The sequence below is a fragment of the Rhincodon typus genome, chromosome 37 (genome assembly GCF_021869965.1).
Source record: "Rhincodon typus isolate 14 chromosome 37, sRhiTyp1.1, whole genome shotgun sequence".
NCBI classification, from domain to species: domain Eukaryota; kingdom Metazoa; phylum Chordata; class Chondrichthyes; order Orectolobiformes; family Rhincodontidae; genus Rhincodon; species Rhincodon typus.
Window position 1 is genome coordinate 15072290 of NC_063368.1, and position 19694 is coordinate 15091983.

At 44.8% G+C, this 19694-nt stretch overlaps 1 protein-coding gene and 1 long non-coding RNA gene across 5 annotated transcripts in view; one reads left to right on the top strand and one right to left on the bottom strand.

Annotated features, from left to right (window-relative positions):
• Positions 1-6931, bottom strand: part of LOC109924710 — a 48121-nt gene extending 41190 nt beyond the window's left edge. For 2 of the 4 annotated variants that reach the window (XM_048617738.1, XM_048617737.1), the window contains exon 1: positions 6773-6931. The gene's annotated coding sequence lies outside the window, so the exon portion shown is untranslated. The remainder of the gene's footprint in view (positions 1-6772) is intronic. The other 2 variants (XM_048617739.1, XM_048617735.1) reach the window with 1 other exon arrangement.
• The window catches only part of LOC125487193, a 50953-nt gene continuing 37513 nt past the window's right edge, over positions 6255-19694 (top strand). The window contains exon 1 of the long non-coding RNA XR_007265716.1: positions 6255-6352. This is a non-coding gene — a long non-coding RNA (uncharacterized LOC125487193). The remainder of the gene's footprint in view (positions 6353-19694) is intronic.

Genomic DNA, 19694 nt, shown 5'->3' on the forward strand with positions numbered 1-19694 from the left:
CCCCCTTGACCTGTCCGTCCTCCCTGGACTGACCTACCCCCTCCCTAACTCCCCACCTACACTCACCTTTACTGGCTCCATCCCCGCCTCTTCGACCTGTCTGTCTCCTCTCCACCTATCCTCTCCTCTATCCACCTCCCCCTCTCTCCCTATTTATTTCAGAAACCCCTTCCCCTCCCCCATTTCTGATGAAGGGTCTAGGCCCAAATACATTCACTTAGTGCCTTTTGAGGAAGGAAATCTGCCATCCTTACATGGTCTGGCTACACGTGACTCCAGACCCACAGCAACGTGGTTGACTCGTGATTGTCCATTACAAAGCCCCAGCAAGCCACACTGTTCAAGGGCAACTCCAGACTGGTAACAAATGCTGGCATTGCCAGCGATGCCTATATCGAAAGAATATTTAACACAAATGTCATTATAGCACAGAAAAGACACTGTTCGCCCTCAGAGTTTAAACTCCATTTAACCCCTGTAGCCCTCCAAATCTATATCCCCCAACGTGATGTTGAAATTTCCATTGGAAATCTTTGTAGTCTTTACATCCACCAGCCTCATCAACAGAGTTCCCAATCACACTAGGTGAAGCCTCATTCGAGATCTTTGGGTCATTTACTGGGGAAGATTTCATGCCTTTTCCAGGATTTCCCATTTCCCCTCAGGTGGCCCATAAGAGGCAAAATATAGCCCCAGACACCCATCACCATTTATGGTGAGACCCACAAGAGGAACAGTAGGCTAAATCAAACCAGTGGGGCCGTTTGGACATTCAGCGAGATCACAGCAAATCTTAACTCAGCTCCATATGACTTAGCAAACAAAAAGAAACTAGCACTGTCATAAACATGCCACCAGCATCCAGACTCTTTTGGGAAGTGGGTTCATTGCCAAGCAAAATGAGTGAAAAAAGCCCCCCGCCTTCTTAAAATTGGCCAGGCTTAGAATGCGCCCATTTGTCTTCAACAGCCTCAGAAAAAAAATTTCAAAACAACCTGTGCAAAAGACATTAAGGAATATGGAACAGTGTGGGAAATAATGGAGGTACATCAACAACGAATGATCTAGTTGCAAGGCACAGCAGACATGAGGGACTGAGTGGCCTACTCCTGCTCTTATTTCCAGCCGTCCAGGTAAGTAAAGGCAGCACGGTGGCTCAGTGGTTAGCACTGCTGCTTCACAGCGCCAGGGACCCTGGTTTGATTCCAGCTTTGGGCGACTGTGCAAACTCCACATAGACATTCTCCCCATGACTGAGTGGGTATCCTCCAACAGTCCAAAGATGTGCCAGTTACATGGACTGGCCATGGGAAATTGCCCATAGTGCCCAGGGATGTACAGGCTAAGAGGGTTAGTTACAGGGATTGAGTAGGGGTGTAAGTCTGGGTGGGTTGCTCTTCTGAGGGTTGGTATGGACTTGATGGGCCAAATAGCCTGCTCCAACACTGTGGGGATTTTATGATTCTACGTACTCAAGATCGCTTCCTTTAGAAATGGACTTGCATTTCTACAGAACTCTTCACAATCAGAGGAATGTTTCAAAGTGCTGCACCACCAATGGACTATTTCAAGCCTAGTCCCTACATTATTTAGGAAATGCAGCAGCAAATCTGTACACAATGAGCTCCCATTTCTAGATCAGATTTTTGAGGTACCCCCCGCCCCCCACAAACCCCCTACTCCACAACCTCCTCTTCAGATTTACTGCACCTTTTAAAACAAAAAGGAAGAAAGGTTGCCTCTCCAAGCTGGTGAATGGGGCCTCGACTTTAAGAATCTCATCCAAAAGATGGCACCACACACAGGGCAACACTGACAGCCCAGATGCTGTGCTTGAGTCTATGGAGTGGGATTTGAACCCATAATTTCCCAACTCAAACCTGAGAGCGCTACCCCTAAAACATGGCTTGTACAGTACAAAACACAGAGTCAGAGTGGTACAGCATGGAAACAGACCGCTCGGTCCAACTCGTCCATGCCGACCAGATATCCTAAATTAATCCAGCCCCATATTAGTCTGGCCTCTAAACCCCTCCTATTTATGCACCCAGACAGATGCCTTTTACATGTTGTAATTCTACCAGCCTCCACCCAATTCTTCTGGCAGCTCATTCCATGCATGCACCAACTTTTGCATGAAAAAATTGCCCCTTGGGTCCTTTTTAAATCTTTCCCTTCTCACCTTAAACCTATGCCCTCTAGTTTTGGACTCTCATAACCCACAATTTGACACTCCAGCTCCTATTCTCAACGCACTGACCAATAAAGGCAAATGTACCAAACCCCTTCTTCACTATCCTGTCTACCTGCAACTCCACTTTCAAGGAACTATGAACCTACACTCCAAGGTCTCTTTGTTCAGCAACACTCTTATAAAGACCTGTCTTACACAGTTGGCACAATATTACTTTGTGTGCAATGTTGCAGTCTTTCAAAACTAAATAATTCACACAGACTACATCAACCCCGCGAGATTGTCAGCAAACACCATAATTACGCCTCACCTCCTGGTGACTAATAGCTACAGTTATTTACATCTTGTCCATTCCTGTGGATTAATCTATCTAAAGACTTGAACAGAGCATCGAATTTGCATACACAATCCCAAAAACAGCAGTGGGATAACTTTTACAGTATGCCTATTTGTCTTGAACTCCCTCAGAGAAAACAATTTCAAAACAAGCTGTAGTAAAGACATCAAGGAATATGGAACAGTATTGGAAATGATTTAGTCATAAGGCACAGCAGACTGGAGGGGCTGCGTGGCCTACTCAGCGTGATAATGATATTAATTGAGGGATAAACATTAGCCAGAACAACAGGGAGAACTGCCATGCATGATTATTTCATGGGATTTAAATTTATATTCAAGTGGAGTCCTGGGATTAATGCCTCATCTGAAAGATATCAACTCCAACATTGCCAGGATCTCCTGAGGGCTGGAGTGGGAGTGCCTAACTTGTTTTTTTTTAAAAAAAGTTATTCAGGGTCTCTAGGGTGGGACATCCTTACTCCAAAGATAGGAATATCACCTAGTGTGCCAGCAGCTCAGACATCAACATCTTCTACCAACGAATTGCGAAAATAATTCAGTTACCACCATACTTGCCTCTACACATCCCTAAGCTACACTTCAACTGATGTACATGTATTGTGCTTTCAATGCTGCACATTCCTTGCCAGTTCTTCTTGTTGCTCTATAATATAGGAATATGAAGCAACAGCTGTAGCGCCAAGGAAGCAGCAGGCAAGTCTACATAGCGATCTTACGGCTCTTGGGGAGCTGTGGTAGTGTTCCCACTTCTGTGCCATATGGCCTGGGCTCAGGTTCCACCTGCTCCAGAGGTGTGTCATACCACATCCGAACAGGTTCATATAACCACAGCAAACATCTTTTCAAATTTGTTTTGCAGATTCTTGGTGTCACTGGCAAAGCCAGTATTCTTCGCCCATCCCCAAGATACCCTCAAGGGATTAGTGGTGAGCTAACATCTTGAATACAAAGGGGTACGTTTATTTCAGAGGACATTGCTGTCAATCTGGAGCCACGTAGATGCCAGAACAGGTAAGGATAGCACATTTCCTTCCTCAAAGGATATTAACAAACCTGGTAGTTTCAAGATGACTGTGACTGACAATGAGATTTTGATTTCAGATTTATTTCATTTCAAATTCTCTCAGTAGCTGATGAGATTTGAACCTGCCTCTTTAGAGCACAAATTCAGGTCTCTGGATTGCTAGCCCAGTACTATAACCACTAGGCTACCATACGTCCCTTAACAGCCATCTTTAGCACAGAGGTGGTCAGCACCAGTCATGAATTCATTCAAGATATACACACATCTAGCAGGATGCACAGAGGGACCAGGAGCAGAGATTGGAGGGGATTCAGCTCATTCTGTAACACAGGAACACAAAAGGTTATGATCACAACACAGCAGCCTTCACTGTGATACCCTCACAGAGTCATACAGCACAGAAACAGACCCTTCGGTCCAACCAGTCCATGCCGAACATAATCCCAAACTAAACTAGTCTCACCTGCCTGCTCCTGACCTACATGCCTCCAAACCTTTCCTACTCACGTACTTATCCAAATGTCTTTTAAATGTTGTAATTGTACCCACATCCACCATTTCCTCAGGAAGTTCATTCCACACGCAAACCACGCTTTGTGTAAAAAAAATTTGCCCCTCATGTCTTCTTTTAAAATCTCTCTCCTATCACGTTAAAAATATGCCCCTAGTCATGAAATCCCCCCCCATCCTAGGGAAAAGACAACTCTACAAGCTGGAAATTAAACCAGCAGAGCTTAGCAGGAGGTAGCCAACTCAACTATAGCACTGAACACACCAGAAAGTGCCAGCGATAGGGCTTACAGTTACATATATCAAAGCAAAATACCACAGACACTGGAGATTTGAAATAAAAGCAGAAATTGCTGGAGAAACTCAGCAGGTCGGGCAACATCTGTGCAGAGACAGAGAATTAGTTAATGTTGAGTCTGATAGGGCTCTTTGGTGAGCAGTGACTGGATTGATTTTTGGCTAAACAATGGACTTTTGGGTCTTGTGTCACACATCACTTGTCAGTGCCTGATGCACAAGTTGCTGGACCAGGAGGGGCAACTATCAAAAATATTCCAAGAGGTAAATAGCAATACACCTAGTAAATAGTTACAGTCTACAAAGGATGAAAGACTTCCCTCTCCATCAGGGAGAATCAATGTAATGTATAATACGAGGGACTCCATTCTGATCTCTCTGCCAAAGGCAGGATGTTGTTAAACTTGAAAGGGTTCAGAAAAGATGTACAAGGATGTTGCCGGGGTTGGAGGGTTTGAGCTATAGGGAGAGGCTGTATAGGCTGGGGCTATTTTCCCTGGAGCATCGGAGGCTGAGGGACGACCTTCTAGTGATTTATAAAATTATGAGGGACATGGATAGGATGAGTAGCCAAGGTCTTTTCCCCCAGGGTAGGGAAGTCCAAAACTAGAGGGCATAGGTTTAAGGTGAGAGGGGAAAGGTATAAAAGGGACCTAAGGGGCATCTTTTTCATGCAGAGGGTGGTGCATGTATGGAATGAGCTGCCAGAGGAAGTGGTGGAGGCTGGTACAATTACAGCATTTAAAAGGATAGGTACACGAATAGGAAAAGTTTAGAGGGATACAGGCCAAATGCTGGCAAACAGGACTAGATTTATTTCGGATATCTAGTCAGCATGGACAAGTTGGTCAGAAGGGTCTGTACATGAGTCTACAAGTCTCCCTGAACCATCATGGCCAGTAACTGGGATTAAACCTGCAACACTGGCACAGTTTTGTACCACACTCCAGCCATCCCCAAGTTAACCAACACTCCCACGGGCCACCCCCCCAAAAAAAAAACAAACACAAGAAGATAACGAATGCGACAGTGGAACAAGAATTCTTGGCCGTTATGTGTTTAAAAGGACACTGACACCATCTAAAACGTTCCCTTTGCTAAATAGAAGCAAAAGTGTCAAGAAATCAGTCAGCTGTGGGTCTGCCTCTACTGACACCTGTGTAAAGGAGCAATGGGGGGGCGGGGGGCAACATGAGATAGGGACACATTGCAAACAAAACAGTTCTGAGGAAGGGTGGCCGGTCCTGAAACATTAACCGATTTCTCTCCACAGATGCTGCCAGACCTGCTGAGCATTTCCAGCAATTTCTGTTTTTGTTATAAGAAAAAACAAAGTCGCATTTCAACTGCACATCAAACACAGGAGGGTTACCACTCACCACGTTTGACGGCAAAGCACCTTTAAGGATATTAGGTCAGGCAACCGAAAACTGGAGTCAAAGAAGGGGTTTGGAAGAAAAAAAGAACGGCAGGTTGAGAGAAACAACTCGCCACATCTTCGGTAAAAATATACCTTGTAATTAAAAAAAAACAGCCACTTTAAAGCCACACACCATGTCAAAATCCTGGAACACACTCTCTCTCTAGCAGAGAGAATCGAATCGAAACCACACGGATTGCAGTGGCGAGTCCTTTAAAACAAAATAGATGGACAATAAAACGCAGGCAGGCCTACCTAGTAATGTTTACATGGGGTGTGGACAAAATAAGATAAAAACTCCAGAACGTGGAAATAGACAGTACAGGTGAGTCCAGATTATCTACCTTCTATAAACATGACTCGCTTCAAAACAAAACTAAATCTCCGTCAGTGAAAGTTGCTGCTTCATAAATCAAAGTCTCTCGCCTTGTTCGAAATACGGAAACGAGCTCAGAGTGGGGCAGGAATTTTAGTTACAAACAAAAAGGTCACAGAATTGAGAAGCGTACGGCAGCAAATTACTGCAGATGCTGGAACATGGGGACAGGTAAGAAGCGGAGTGGAGCAGAAATTTTATCCGGAGTTTCTGGGAGGATAAAAATTCAATTTGGTAATCGGAAATCCCTAACACCGCCGTTTCACTGCCCCCTCACCTCACCCCACCCCAGTCATTCATAGGAATCAATACAGATTATTCCCATTTTCAAGGGGGCGAACGAAAGTTATAACCTGTCGCATACAACGCGTTGGAGGTGACTGTCCCTCGGAGAATAGTGACTTTCCCAATTTTTCTTCTGAACTCCATTAAAAAAAAGTTAAAACGTACAGACTCGCTCACAGAAATTGCTCGTTTCAATTTCAATCCGATGCAGAAACCGATCCAGAGGCGTTTTCACTATAAGCATTTTGCAAAAATTTTTTTAAAAACAGTGCAGTTTGAAAATGTCTGACGAAAGTTTCCTCTTACCTGAAGCCAAGTTGAGAAAAGTTACCAATTCTTCTAGTGCAGACTAACGCTGTCCCCAGCCTGTGCCACAAGTGACAAGAGCTGACAGAACCATCATCTTTTTAAAAACTTGCGTGTGCTGGAAGAGAGGCGGTTTGGGAGGGCGGGGGGGTGGGGAGAGTGTGGTGTGTTTCTTTGGGCGGAGCACCCATTGAGTGTCGTCTGATTAATCCAGGGTCCGTCCACTCAGAGGCTGAGAGGTAGGTAGGTGGGTGGGTTGGAAAAAAGTTTGTGCGATTCACTATCCGGGTGTCCTCGGAAAAGGAGGTGGGAGGTGCGGTATTTTCTGTAGAACATGAGGAAAGGAGGTTTAGTCATAAATTTGGTGGAGAGTACAGGGGAAAGTGTGTGTGGGAACCTGAAACTCGGAGAAGAAATGGAAGTGGTGACAAAGATTGTGCATGCTCACAGTTAATCCGAATTTTGTCTCTTAATTTGCATCGAACTGACTTCAACTGGGACGAACCAAGTGCATAGTTGCAGTCATACAGCTCGGAAATAGACCCTTCGGTCCAACTAGTCTATACCGACCACGTTCCCAAACTAAACTAGTCCCACTTGCCTGTGTTTGGCCCATATCCCTCCGAACCTTTCCTACTCATGAATTTACCCAAATGTCTTTTAAGTGTTGTAACTGAATCTGCATCCACCCTTCCTCTGGCAGTTCATTCCACACATGAACCTGAGACAAGAATGAATTATTGCAATAAGTTTAGTGCTGTGGGATTGGGACAATAACTCAGAATGGTATAGCACAGGAACAGGTCTTTCGGCAGGCCCTTAACCCATTTGGTTCACTAATGTCCTCCAGGGAAGGAAATTGCCATCCTTAACCTGGTCTGGCCTACATATGACTAGACCCATAGCAATGTGGTTGACTCTTAACTGCCCTCTGGGCAATTAGGTACGGACAATAAATGTTGTCTGACCAGTGATGCCCTCATCCCGTGAATGAATAAAGAAAAAAACAGCCCACCATATCTGTGCTATGATGTCATTCTAAATTAATCCCATCTCCCTGCACATAGCCCATGTCCCTCTATTCCCTGCCAGTTCATGTGTTTTCAACCGTGTCTTAAATGCTTCTTAAACATTGCTATCATATTTGCTGCTATCATATTTGCTTCTACCACCTCGTCTGGCAGCACATTCCAGTCACATTACCACACTCTATGTGGGAAAAAAAAAGCCTCACACATCTCCTTTAAACTTTTCCCCCTTTCACCTTAAACCTATGCCCCCACACCATTAGACATTTCCACCCTGGGAAATAGATTCTGACTATTCATCCTATCTGTGCCAATCATAATTTAATATACTTTCAGGCCTTTTTAAGGAAATACTTGCATTTGAGTAGCGCCCCTCATAGCCAGTGGGGCTTTGCAACTGATGAAATACCTTTGAAGGGTTGTGGCTGTTGCAGGAGGGGTGGTGGGTTAGCTCAGTTGGCTGGATGATTGGTTTGCAATGCAGAGTGATGCCAACAATGTGGGTTCAACTCCTGTCCCCTCTGAGATTAACACAAAGAACCCTCCTTCTCAACCTGTCCCCATGTCTGAGGCGTGGTGACCCTCAGGTTAAACCACCATCAGTCATCTCTCTCTCTCTCTCCCCCCATCCCTTCCTAATGAAAGAGCAAGCCTATTGCCTGACAGACTACTTTTACTGTAGAAAACACAGCAGCCAATTTGAAAACAGCAAGGTCTCACAAATACCTGAAAAAGGACTAAGGCTGCAAAAGCTTGTTTTCAAATAACTGTTGGACTGTAACTTGGTGTCATGTGATTTCTGACTTTGTTCACAAACATCAAAGCAATACTGACCAGAAAATCTGTCGTCTTCAATCTTTTCTGACACACCCACCTCTCAGCCTGAGTCGATGGACACTTGGAGTAATCAGTCCTAAGGAAGGATCACTGGACGTAAAATGTTGACTCTATTTTCTGTACATAGATGCTGCCAGACCCGCTGAGTTTTCCAGCAATTTTTGTTTTTGTGATTTTTGATCTAGGGATAAATACAGGGACATTGCAGCTTCACAATTCACCTCAATCATGGCTGATCTTCTCAATACCATTTCCTGCGTTATCCCCATATTTTTTCAAGTCTTCAATATTTAAAAACCTATCAAACTCTGTCTTCACGTATACAGTTAATTATCTTCAAAATAAAGTCTTGGGAGCTTTTATTTCCACTTTTGAGGAAAGATGGGATCTTGAGTCTAAAATCTCTTCTGAGAGACAGCAAGAGGTGAGGGAGTTTAAAAGTAGGGGGCTTATTTTTAAAGTGAAAGAAAAAAGATTTAGAAATGGCATGAGGGGCAACTTTTTTATATGGAGAGTGGTTAATGTATAGAATGAACTTCCAGAGGAAGTGGTGGATGCGGGTACAGGAACATTATTTAAAAGACATTTGGATAAATACATGAATAGGAAAAGCTTGGAGGGATATGGACCAAATGCAGGCAGGTGGGACTAGTTTAGTTTGGGAGCATGGTCGGCATGGACTGGTTGGACCGAAGGGTCTGTTTCAAGCTCTAAGACTCTATGACCTCTGACACTGCAGCAATCCCTAGACATGTTAGAAAGGGTGACAAAGTGGCAAACTATTATCAGCTGGTCAACGCCAATGCAACAAGTAGTCCCTTGATCTTGCTAATCAACGATGTTGACATGTGAGCCAATAAAACAAGATGGAGACACGACATGAAACAAAACCTATTCTCACAGTCAACATGGAGGTACCAAAAAAAAGCTAATCAAAATCTGAACAGAAAAGATCAAATCCATTTAGCTTGTAATTTTCTTTCACATGCTGAAATATATGTCTTTGGGGCCATAGGAACAGAAGGAGGCTGGCTATTCAGCCCCTCTGAGCCAGTTCTACCATTCATTTAGATCTTGGCAGATCTATATTTGCACTTCATTTATTTCCCTTAGCTCCGTATCACTCAATACCCCGTTGTGATAAAATTCCATTAATCTCAGTCTCGATGCACCATCACCCACTGACCTTTAGGGGGAGAGAGATAGTAGGAACTGCAGATGCTGGAGAAGCTGAGATAACAAGGTGTAGAGCTGGATGAACACAGCAGGCCAAGCAGCATCAGAGGAGCAGGAAGGCTGACATTTCGGGCCTAGACCCTTCTTCAGAAAGGGAGATCTTTTCAGATATTGTTTATATGAAAAGGTGCATCCTGATTTGAGTCCTAATGGTGCCTAGTTCTGGACCTCCTCACAAGAGGAAATCAGTTCTCTGTATTCCCCTTAGGAAATGTTTTATCATTTTAAACACTCACACTCACACACACACACTCTCTCACACACTCACTCACACACACAGACACATACTGACTTATACTTCTTAATTCAAGGGATTACTGAAATAAAAACAGTAAGAGCTGGAGAAACCCAGCAGGTCTGGCAGCATCTGTGGGAAGAGAAACAGAGTTAATGTTTCAAGTCCAGTATGACTCTTCCACAGAATTCAGGAAGTACTGTTGTTTTACGTCTCACAGTTGGTATCAAAATATTCCTTTAAGTGACATGCTGTCATAACGTGACTTAAATGTATAAATGTCTAAAGATGTCAAACTTCATCTCACTCCAGTTTATAAAATCATGAGGTGTATAGATAAGGTGTCTTTTCCCTAGGGTGAGGGATTTCAAGACTCAGAAGCACATTCTTAAGGTGAGAGGAGAAAGGTTTAAAAAAGACGTGAGGGTAATTTTTTTTTACACAGAAGTGGCTCGTGAGTGGAATAAACTTCCAAAGGAAGTGGTGGACATTCACAATGTTTAAAAGATTTAGATTAGTTCATGATTAAGAAATGTTTGGAGGGATATGGGCCAAGTGCAGGCATGGGGACTAGTTTAGTTTGGGATTATGGTTGGCACGGACTGGTTGGACCGAAGGGTCTGTTTCTGTGCAGTCTGATTCTGTAACTATGAGTGCCCCTCAGGGGTAAGTGAAGATGCAGTGGCTTTTGTTGAGGTTCGTCCCGAGCAACTCTGTGATGCAGGACTCTGTGCTCTACAGTCCGTCCCCCAGGATACATACTGAGACAAACATCAACTGCACCTGGAGGACCATTAACTCAGTGGACATGCTCTTTGGTCTGCCTGAAACTTGTTGCACTTCCAGAACAAGGAGTGACCTTGACCGAGTATTGCAGACTGACACATTCCAAGGTCCAGGACTATGTGCTGAGGGACGCACTAAAGCTTGGGGCAGCTGATGCCAAGGTGCAGTAGGGAAAGACCACTGTCTGAGATCTTTCTGCTGAAATATAATGAGGGTCCGCGCAGTTATCAGACCCTCTCAATGCCTCAATATATGTAGAAATAAGAAATGCCTCTGGTTTTGCAACTGCAGGGAATGTCAAATTCCAATGTTTGTTTTTCTTGATAAATAAAGATTGTTTTGGAATCGGTGTATGTAGATAAAGGTTTTTTAATGAATAATATATATTTTTCAAAAAAAACCTTACATTTTGTAGTTGTAGTCTGCTAGGAATAGATAGTAGGAGTGAGAAACCCGACTTTAGTGATTAATGGGTAAGTTAGAGTCATACAGCTCAGAAACAGACCTTCGGTCCAGCTTGTCCATGCTGACCAGACATCACAATCTGACCTAGTCCCATTTGCCAGCATTTGGCCCATATCCCTCCAAACCTTTCCTATTCATATACCCATTCAGATGCCTTTCAAATGTTGTACCCAACTCCACCAGCCGGCAGCTCGTTCCATACATGCACCACCCTCTGTGTGAAAAATTTGCCCCTCAGGTCCCTTTTAGGTCTTTCCCCTCTCACCTTAAATCTATGCCCTCTAGTTTTGGACTCCCCTACTCTGGGGAAAAAGATCTTGGCTATTCACCCTATTATGCCCCTCATGATTTTATAATCCCCTCAGCCTCCGACGCTCCAGGGAAAATAGCCCCAGCCTATTCAGCCTCTCCCTATAACTCAAACCCTCCAGTCCCAGCAACATCCTTGTACATCTTTTCTGAACCCTTTCAAATTTCACAACATCTTTCCTTTGTAGGGAGACCAGAATTGAATGCAGTATTCTCAAAGTGGCCTCACCAATGTTCTGTACAGCTGCAACATGACCTCCCAACTCCTATACTCAATACACTGACCAATGAAGGCAAACTGCCAAACACCTTCTTCACCAGCCTGTCTACCTGCGATTCCACTTTCAAGGAACTATGCACCTGCATCCCTAGGTCTCTTTGTTCAGCAACACTCCCCAGGGCCCTACCATTAACTGTATTAGTCATGCCCTGATTTGTCTTACCAAAATGCAACACCTCACATTTATCTAAATTAAACTCCATCTACCATTCCTTGGCCCATTGGCCCATCTGATCAATGTCCCATTGTACTCTGAGATAACCTTCTTCACTGTCCACTAAACCACCAATTTTGGTGTCATCTGCAAACTTACTAACCCTACCTCCTATATTCACATCCAAATCATTTATCTAAATGACAAAAAGCAGTGGACCCAGCACCGATCCCTGTGGCACACCACTGGTCACAGGCCTCCAGTCCAAAAATCAACTCTCTACCACCACCTTCTGTCTCCTACCTTCAAACTAATTTTGTATCCAACTGGCTAGCTCACCTTGGATTCCATGTGATCTCACCTTACTAACCAGTCTACCATGTGGAACCTTGTTGAATGCCTTGCTGAAGTCCATATAGACAACGTCCACCATTCTGCCTTCATTAGTCTTCTTTGTCACCTCTTCAAAAAACTCAATCAAGCTAGTGAGACATGATTTCTCATGCACAAAGCCATGCTGACTATCCTTAATCAGTCCTTGCTTTTCCAAAAGCATATCGATTCTGTCCCTGAGAATCTCTTCCAACAACTTAACCACAAACTTTGAAGGAGTTTCTAGTTTACTTGCACAGGGAACTCAAAATGTACAGGAAGCAATCAAAGTACAGAAATGATACACTGTATTGGTTTGTACATTGGGAAGGTGTTGTCCAGTGACGAGAGTGGAGTCAATCTCACTGAAACAGACAAGACTCTAAACAGGCTTGACAAGTTAGACAATAAGTTGTCTCTGCTAGCTGGAAACTAGAACCTTGGAAAACAGCCTTAAGAGACTGATCATTTAAAATTGAGTTAAGGAGATTTTTTTTCCACGCAAATTCTGAATCTCTGGAATTGTCTACTTCATAGAATCCCTACAGTATGGGAACAGGCCACTCGGCCAATCGAGTCAGCACTGACCCTCCGTAGAGCATCCCACCCAGACCCACCGTATCTCTGTGACCTTGCATCTCCTATGGCTAACATACCTAGCCTAAATATCCCTGGACGCTGTGGGCAATTTAGCATGGCCAATCCATCCATGCACATCTTTGGGCTGTGGGAGGAAACTGGAGCATCCAGAGAATACCCGCACAGATACAGGGAGAATGTGCAAACACCACACAGACAGTCGCCCAAAGCTGGAATCAAGCTCGGGTCCCTGGTGCTGTGTGGCAGCAATGCTAATCACTGAGCAGAACTGAGTTCCAAGGAAGGGTCACCGGACCCGAAACGTTAACTCTGTTTTCTCCTTTACAGATGCTGCCAGACCTGCTGAGCTTTTCCAGCAACTTTGTTTTTGTTGTTGATTTACAGCATCTGCAGTTCTTCTGGTTTTTATAGAACTGTACAGCACAGGAATGGGCCCTTCACCCCACAATGTTGTGCCAAACATAATGCCAAATTAAACTAATCCCTTCTGCCAGCCCTTGGTCCATATCCCTCCGTCCCTTGCATATTCATGTGCTTATCTAAAAGTCCCTTAAATGCCCCTATTGTATCTGCCTCCATCATCACCGCTGGCAGTGCATTCCAGACTCCTACCACTCTCTTTGTAAAATACTTGCCCCTCACATCTCCTTTGAACTTTCCCCTTATCTTAAATGCATGCCCCCTAGTCTTAGACATTTTATCTCCGGGAAAAAGGTTCTGACTGTCAATCCGATCTATGCATCTCATCGTTTTATAGACTTCTATCAAGTCTCCCATCAGCCTCTGCCACTCCAGCGAAAACAACCCAAGTTTTTCTAGCCTCTCCTTACAGCTCATACCCTCTAATGCACGCAGTATTCTGATAAACCTCTTCTGCACCTTCTCTAAAGCCTCCACATCCTTCCTGTAATGTGGTGACCGGAATTGAACGCAATAATCTAAGAGTGGCCTGATCAAAGTCTTATAAAGCTGCAACATGATATCCTGACTCTTGTACTCAGTTCCCTGACCAATAAAGGCAAGCATGCCATATGCCTTCTTTACCGCCCTATCCTCTTGCATGGCCACTTTCAGGGAGCTATGGACTGGAAATCTAAGATCCCTCTGTGTATCAATGCTGTTCAGGTCCTGCCATTAACTGTATACTTTTCCTTAATATTTAATCTCCCAAATGCAGCACCTCACACTTACATGGGTTAAACTCCACCTGCCATTTCTCCGCCCATATCTGCAACTGATCCTATCCCGCTGCATCCTTTGACAACCTTCTACGCTATCCAGAACTCCATTGAAAACTAACCCACCCATCTACATTTTCATCCAAGTCATTTATATATATTACAAACAGCAAAGGTCCCAGGAGGGATCCCTGCAGAACACCACTAGTCATGGACCTCCAGCCTGAAAAACAACCTTCCACCACTACCCTCTGTCTTCTTTGGGCAAGCCAATTCTGAATCCATGTGGCCACGTCATCGTGGATCCCAAGCATCTTAATCTTCTGGATGAGCCTACCATGAGGGACCTTGTTACTAAAATCCATGCAAACAACATCCACTGCTCTACCCTCATCAATCACCTTTGTCACCTCCTCGAAAAATTCAATCAAGTTACTAAGATCTGACCTGCCCTGCACAAAGCCATGCTGACTGTCCCTAATTAGGCCATGCTTTTCCAAATGCAACCTAGTTTAAGAATAAAAAGATGTAGCTGAAAGAGAGCCCAACTTCATTCTGCTGCCTTCACCACGAGTCCTGGGTTGGCTCATCAATGAGACCCACACCTCCACCCACCCTCCACCACATCACCGTCGCCTGTGCTGGACCCACCACCATAGGAGTTGCCACTCTTCAGGGACCATCTCTTCACCGCTCATGCCAAGGCTGATGCCAATGTCAGGTCCTGTGCTAGACCCACCACCATAAGAGTTGCCACTCTTCACTGCTGGGCCCACCTCGTTGATGCCAATGCTCATACCAATGTCAGGTCCCGTGCTGGACCCATACTCGCCCCACAACCAGCAACCCCCGGCTGTTGGTAACTTTGATTTTTCCTTTTATCCTGAGATTCTCTCCCGATCTCAGTTGTGCTACCACTGAGACCACTGTATTTTTTCAAAACCTAGATTGGACTTGACCTGGGATTTCAAGGTCTGTTGAATCTAAACAAGGCTTCACAAGCGGTGTCATAAGACATCACAGAAGTAGGCCATTTGGTCTACCAAGGCTGCTCCACTGAGGAGATCGTACCCGATCTGATAATCCTCAACTCCACTTCAGTCTTGCCATTGTTTAATTGGCGATATTGTTGTTGCACAGGCAGTGCACAACACACAATGGGAGATACAGTTGAAATGTATCAACATAAAACGATGGAAGCTAAGTCTATGCATTTGTGAGCAGTGAAGGTACAGAGGGTGGAGAATTGAGATGACCATGTCTTAATGGGAATGGAAGCCTAATGGAATGGAATGATCAGTAGACAATGACCAAAGGCTGACTGGAGAACAGGGATCAGAGGAAGACAGTAGTCATTTTAAACTAAGCTGGAAGAGGAGGCACCAATATGCTGCAGTAACAATCAGCGACATATCGGTGATTTTTACAGGGGTGATTGACATGTTCTCTTTGAGACACAGAAATTGAAGGGCTGAAGGGAAGCAAAAATGCAAGATTAGAAACAAAAACATGCAGGACTGTAATGACTCCGCAAAAAACTGACTGATTTTGTTTTGCTGAAATGTAGGAGTGAAAAATCCTTTACAGGGAAAAGGTCACTTTGCTGCTGACAGCCTTATATATAGAGCTTGTCCATACGACACCTTGGCAGCAATGTCGTGTCATTTTGTTGTTTCTAGTTGATAAGGTTCGAAATGGCAGGAGAACTTGGCCCCATGGAATGTTCCCCCTGCAACACATGGGAAATCAGGGACACTTCCAGTCTCTAGGGTGACTCCATACACAGGAACTGTGTTCAGATGCAACTCCTGATTTGGAGTGCCTGGAGCAGTGGATGGACTCACTGTGGAGCATCCATGAGGCTGAGAATGTCGTGGCTGGCATGTTTAGCCAGCTGGTCATGTCACCTGTAAGGGTTACACAGACACAGAAGAGTTGGGTGACACCAGGAAGACAGGTAAGCATGGGCAGGGAGTGCATGAGTCCCCCATGGCCATTCCCCCCTCAGACAGGTACACCATTTTGGATACTGCTGTTGGGGGGGGCGGGGAATGACCTCCCAGGAAGGCAGCAGCATCTAGATCAGTGACACCAGGACTGGCACTGTTGTTCTATGTGGAGGCTCGAAGTGTAGGAGAGCAGTAGTGATAGGGGACTCTATAGGCAGGGGCACAGATAGCCATTCCTGTGGCCACAAGGGAAACTCCAGGATGGTGTGTTGACTCCCTGTTGGCAGGTTCAAGGATGCCTCCGGGCAGGCACAGGATATTTTGAAGGGGGAGGGTGGCAGCCAGAGGTTGTGGTCCATACTGGTACCAATGAGATAGGCAGGAAGAGAGACAAGGTCCTGCAAAGGGAGTTCAAGGAGATAGGTAGGAAGTTGAAAAGCAGGGCCTCTAGGGTTGTAATCTCAAGATTACTTCCTGTGCCACACGCCGCTCAGGCTGAGAATAGGAAGATAATACAGTTCAACATGTGGCTAAGGAGCTGGTGTAGGAGGGAGAGCTTCAGGTATGTGGATCATTGGGATGTCTTGCAGGGCAGGCGGGACTTGTACAAGAAGGACGGGTTGCACTTAAACTGTAGGGGCACCAATATCCTGGCAAGGAGGTTTGCTAGTGCCACGGGTGAGGGTTTAAACTAGTGTAGCTGGGGTGGGGTGGGGAACCAGGGCAGTACATCAACAATAAATTGACCAAGAAGAGTCAGAGACGAAGGCCAGTAAGGCTACAAGGAAGAAATCAGGGACAGGTTACTGAGCGCAGTTGAGGTGCATTTATTTTAATGCAAGGAGTATGCCAGCTAATGCAGATGAACTTAGAGCTTGAATTATTACATATAACTATAATGTTGTAGCTATTACCAAGACTTGGGTTGAGAGAGGAACAAGACTGGTGGCTTAACTCTCTGGGATTTAGATATTTCAGGCACAATAGAAAGGGATGTAAAAGGGAAGGGAGAGTTGCATTACTGATTAGGGAAAATGTCATAGCTACATTGTGGAAGGACGCATTGGAGGGCTCATCCAGCAAGGCCATATGGGTAGAGCTAAGGAATAGGAAGGGTGCAAGCACTTTGATTGGGTCATACTACAGGCCTCCCAACAGCCAGTGAGTGATAATACGGACAGATGATGCAAAAATTTAAAAACAACATAGTGGGTGACTTTAACTTCCTTGATATTGACTGGGACTCACTTAGTACCAGGGGCTTGAATGAGGGAGAATTTGTCAGGTGTGTCCAAGACAGTTTTTTGAAATAATATGTAAATAGCCCAGCTAGGGATTGTACCATACCAGACTTGGTATTGGAATAAATGCGGCCAGGTGATCGGAGTTTCAGTGGGGGAGCATTTCGGGAACAGTGGCCATAATTCTGTAAGTTTTAAGTTTCTTATGGATAAGGACAAGAGTAGCCCTCGGGTGGAAGTATTAAAGTGGGGGAAGACTAACTACCACAATATTAGGCAGAAACTGAGGAATGTAGATTGGGGGGGCAGCTGCTTGAGGGTAAACCCCACATCTGGCATGTGGGAATCTTTTAAAGGCCATCTGATTAGAATTCAGGATCAGCATGTTCTTGTGAAAATGAAGAATAAGGATGACAAGATTCGAGAACCTTGGATGACAAGAGAAATTAAGAACTTAGCCAGAAAGAGAAAGGAGGCATACATAAGGTTTAGGAAACTGAAGACAGACAGACCCCTCAAAGAATACAAAGATAGCAGGAAAGAACTCAAACAAGGAATTAGACGGGCTAAAAAGGGCCATGAAACGTTTTTGGCAAACAAGATTAAAGAAAATCCCAATGTGTTTTATACATATATGAGGACCAAGAGGGTAAACTGGGAAAGGGTAGGTCCATTCAAGGACAATGGAGGGAATTTATGCATGGAGCCAGAGGAAGTGGGTGAGGTCTTTAACGAAAACTTTGCAACAGTATTCACAAAGGAAAAGGACATGGTGGATGGTGAGTCTCGGGAGGGGTGTGTTAAAAATCTGGGACATGTCAATATAAAAAAGGAGGAGGTGTTGCATGTTTTGAAAAGCGTTAATTTGGACAAATTCCTAGGAACTGATGGGATCTATCCCAGAATGCTGAGGGAGGCAGATGAGGAAATTGTTGGGGCCGAGAACAAAATCTTTGTATCCTTTTTAGTCACAGGAGAGGTCCCAGACAATTGGAGAATAGCCAACATTGTTCCTTTGTTTAAGAAGGGCAATCTGCGAAATTACAGGCTGGTGAGCCTTACGTCAGTGGTAGGGAAATTATTGGAGAAGATTCTTAGGGATAGGATTTACTCACATTTGGAAAAATATCAACTTATTAGTGATAGGCAGCATGGCTTTGTGCAGGGGAGGTCATGTCTCACAAACTTGATTGAGTTTTTTGTGGAAGTGGCAAGGATGCTTGATGAGGGCAGGTTGGTAGATATCTCGGAGACTCAGAGACTGCTTTGTAGAACACCTACGCTAGGTTCGTGACAAATGACAACACCTCCCAGTCGCGAACCACTTCAACTCCCCCTCCCACTCCATGGGCGATATGTCCATCCTGGGCCTCCTCCAGTGTCAAAACGATGCCACCAGGAAACTGGAGGAACAACACCTCATATTCTGCCTTGGGAGCCGACAACCCAATGGTCTCAATGTGGACTTTACTAGCTTCAAAATCTCCCCACGCCCCGACCTCATCCCAAAACCAGCTCCCTCTCTCATCCCAGCCTCAATGACCTGTCCATCTTCTCTCCCACCTATCCGCTCTTCCCACCTCACTGACCAATCCCCATCACCACCTAGCTACACTCACCTTTACTAGCTTCATCCCCGCCTCCTTGACCTGTCCATCTTCTCTCCCACCTATCCACTCCACTATCTACCTGCTATCACCGGCCCTCCCCCGCCTATTAATTTCAGAGGCCTCTTCCCCTCCCCCATTTCTGAAGAAGGGTCCCGACCCGAAAAATCAGCTTTCCTGCTCCTCTGATGCTGCCTGTGTTCCTCCAGCTCCACACTGTGTTATCTCTGACTCCAGCATCAGCAGTTCTTACTATCTCTTGGGCAAATCGGGTTTGTTTTCACTTAAAGGATGAAGGGCGACCCAATAGAAGTTTACAAACTATGAGAGCCTTTTTCCCAGGGTAGAAATGTCAATTACTAGGTTTAAGGTAAAAGGAGCTACATTTAAATGAGATGTGAGAGGCAGGTTTTTTACATAGATGGTGGTAAGTGCCTGGAATGCACTGCCTGAAGAAGTGTTGGAAGCTGATACAATAGCAACATTCAAAAGGCATGTTGCCAGATATATGAACAGGCAGGAAATAGAGAGATATGGACCACATAGAGGTGAAAAGTTTTCAGTTTATAAAAGCATCATATGTTGGTGCAGGCATGGAGGGCCGAAGGGCCTGTTTCTGTGCTATATTGTTCTTTGTTCACAGCC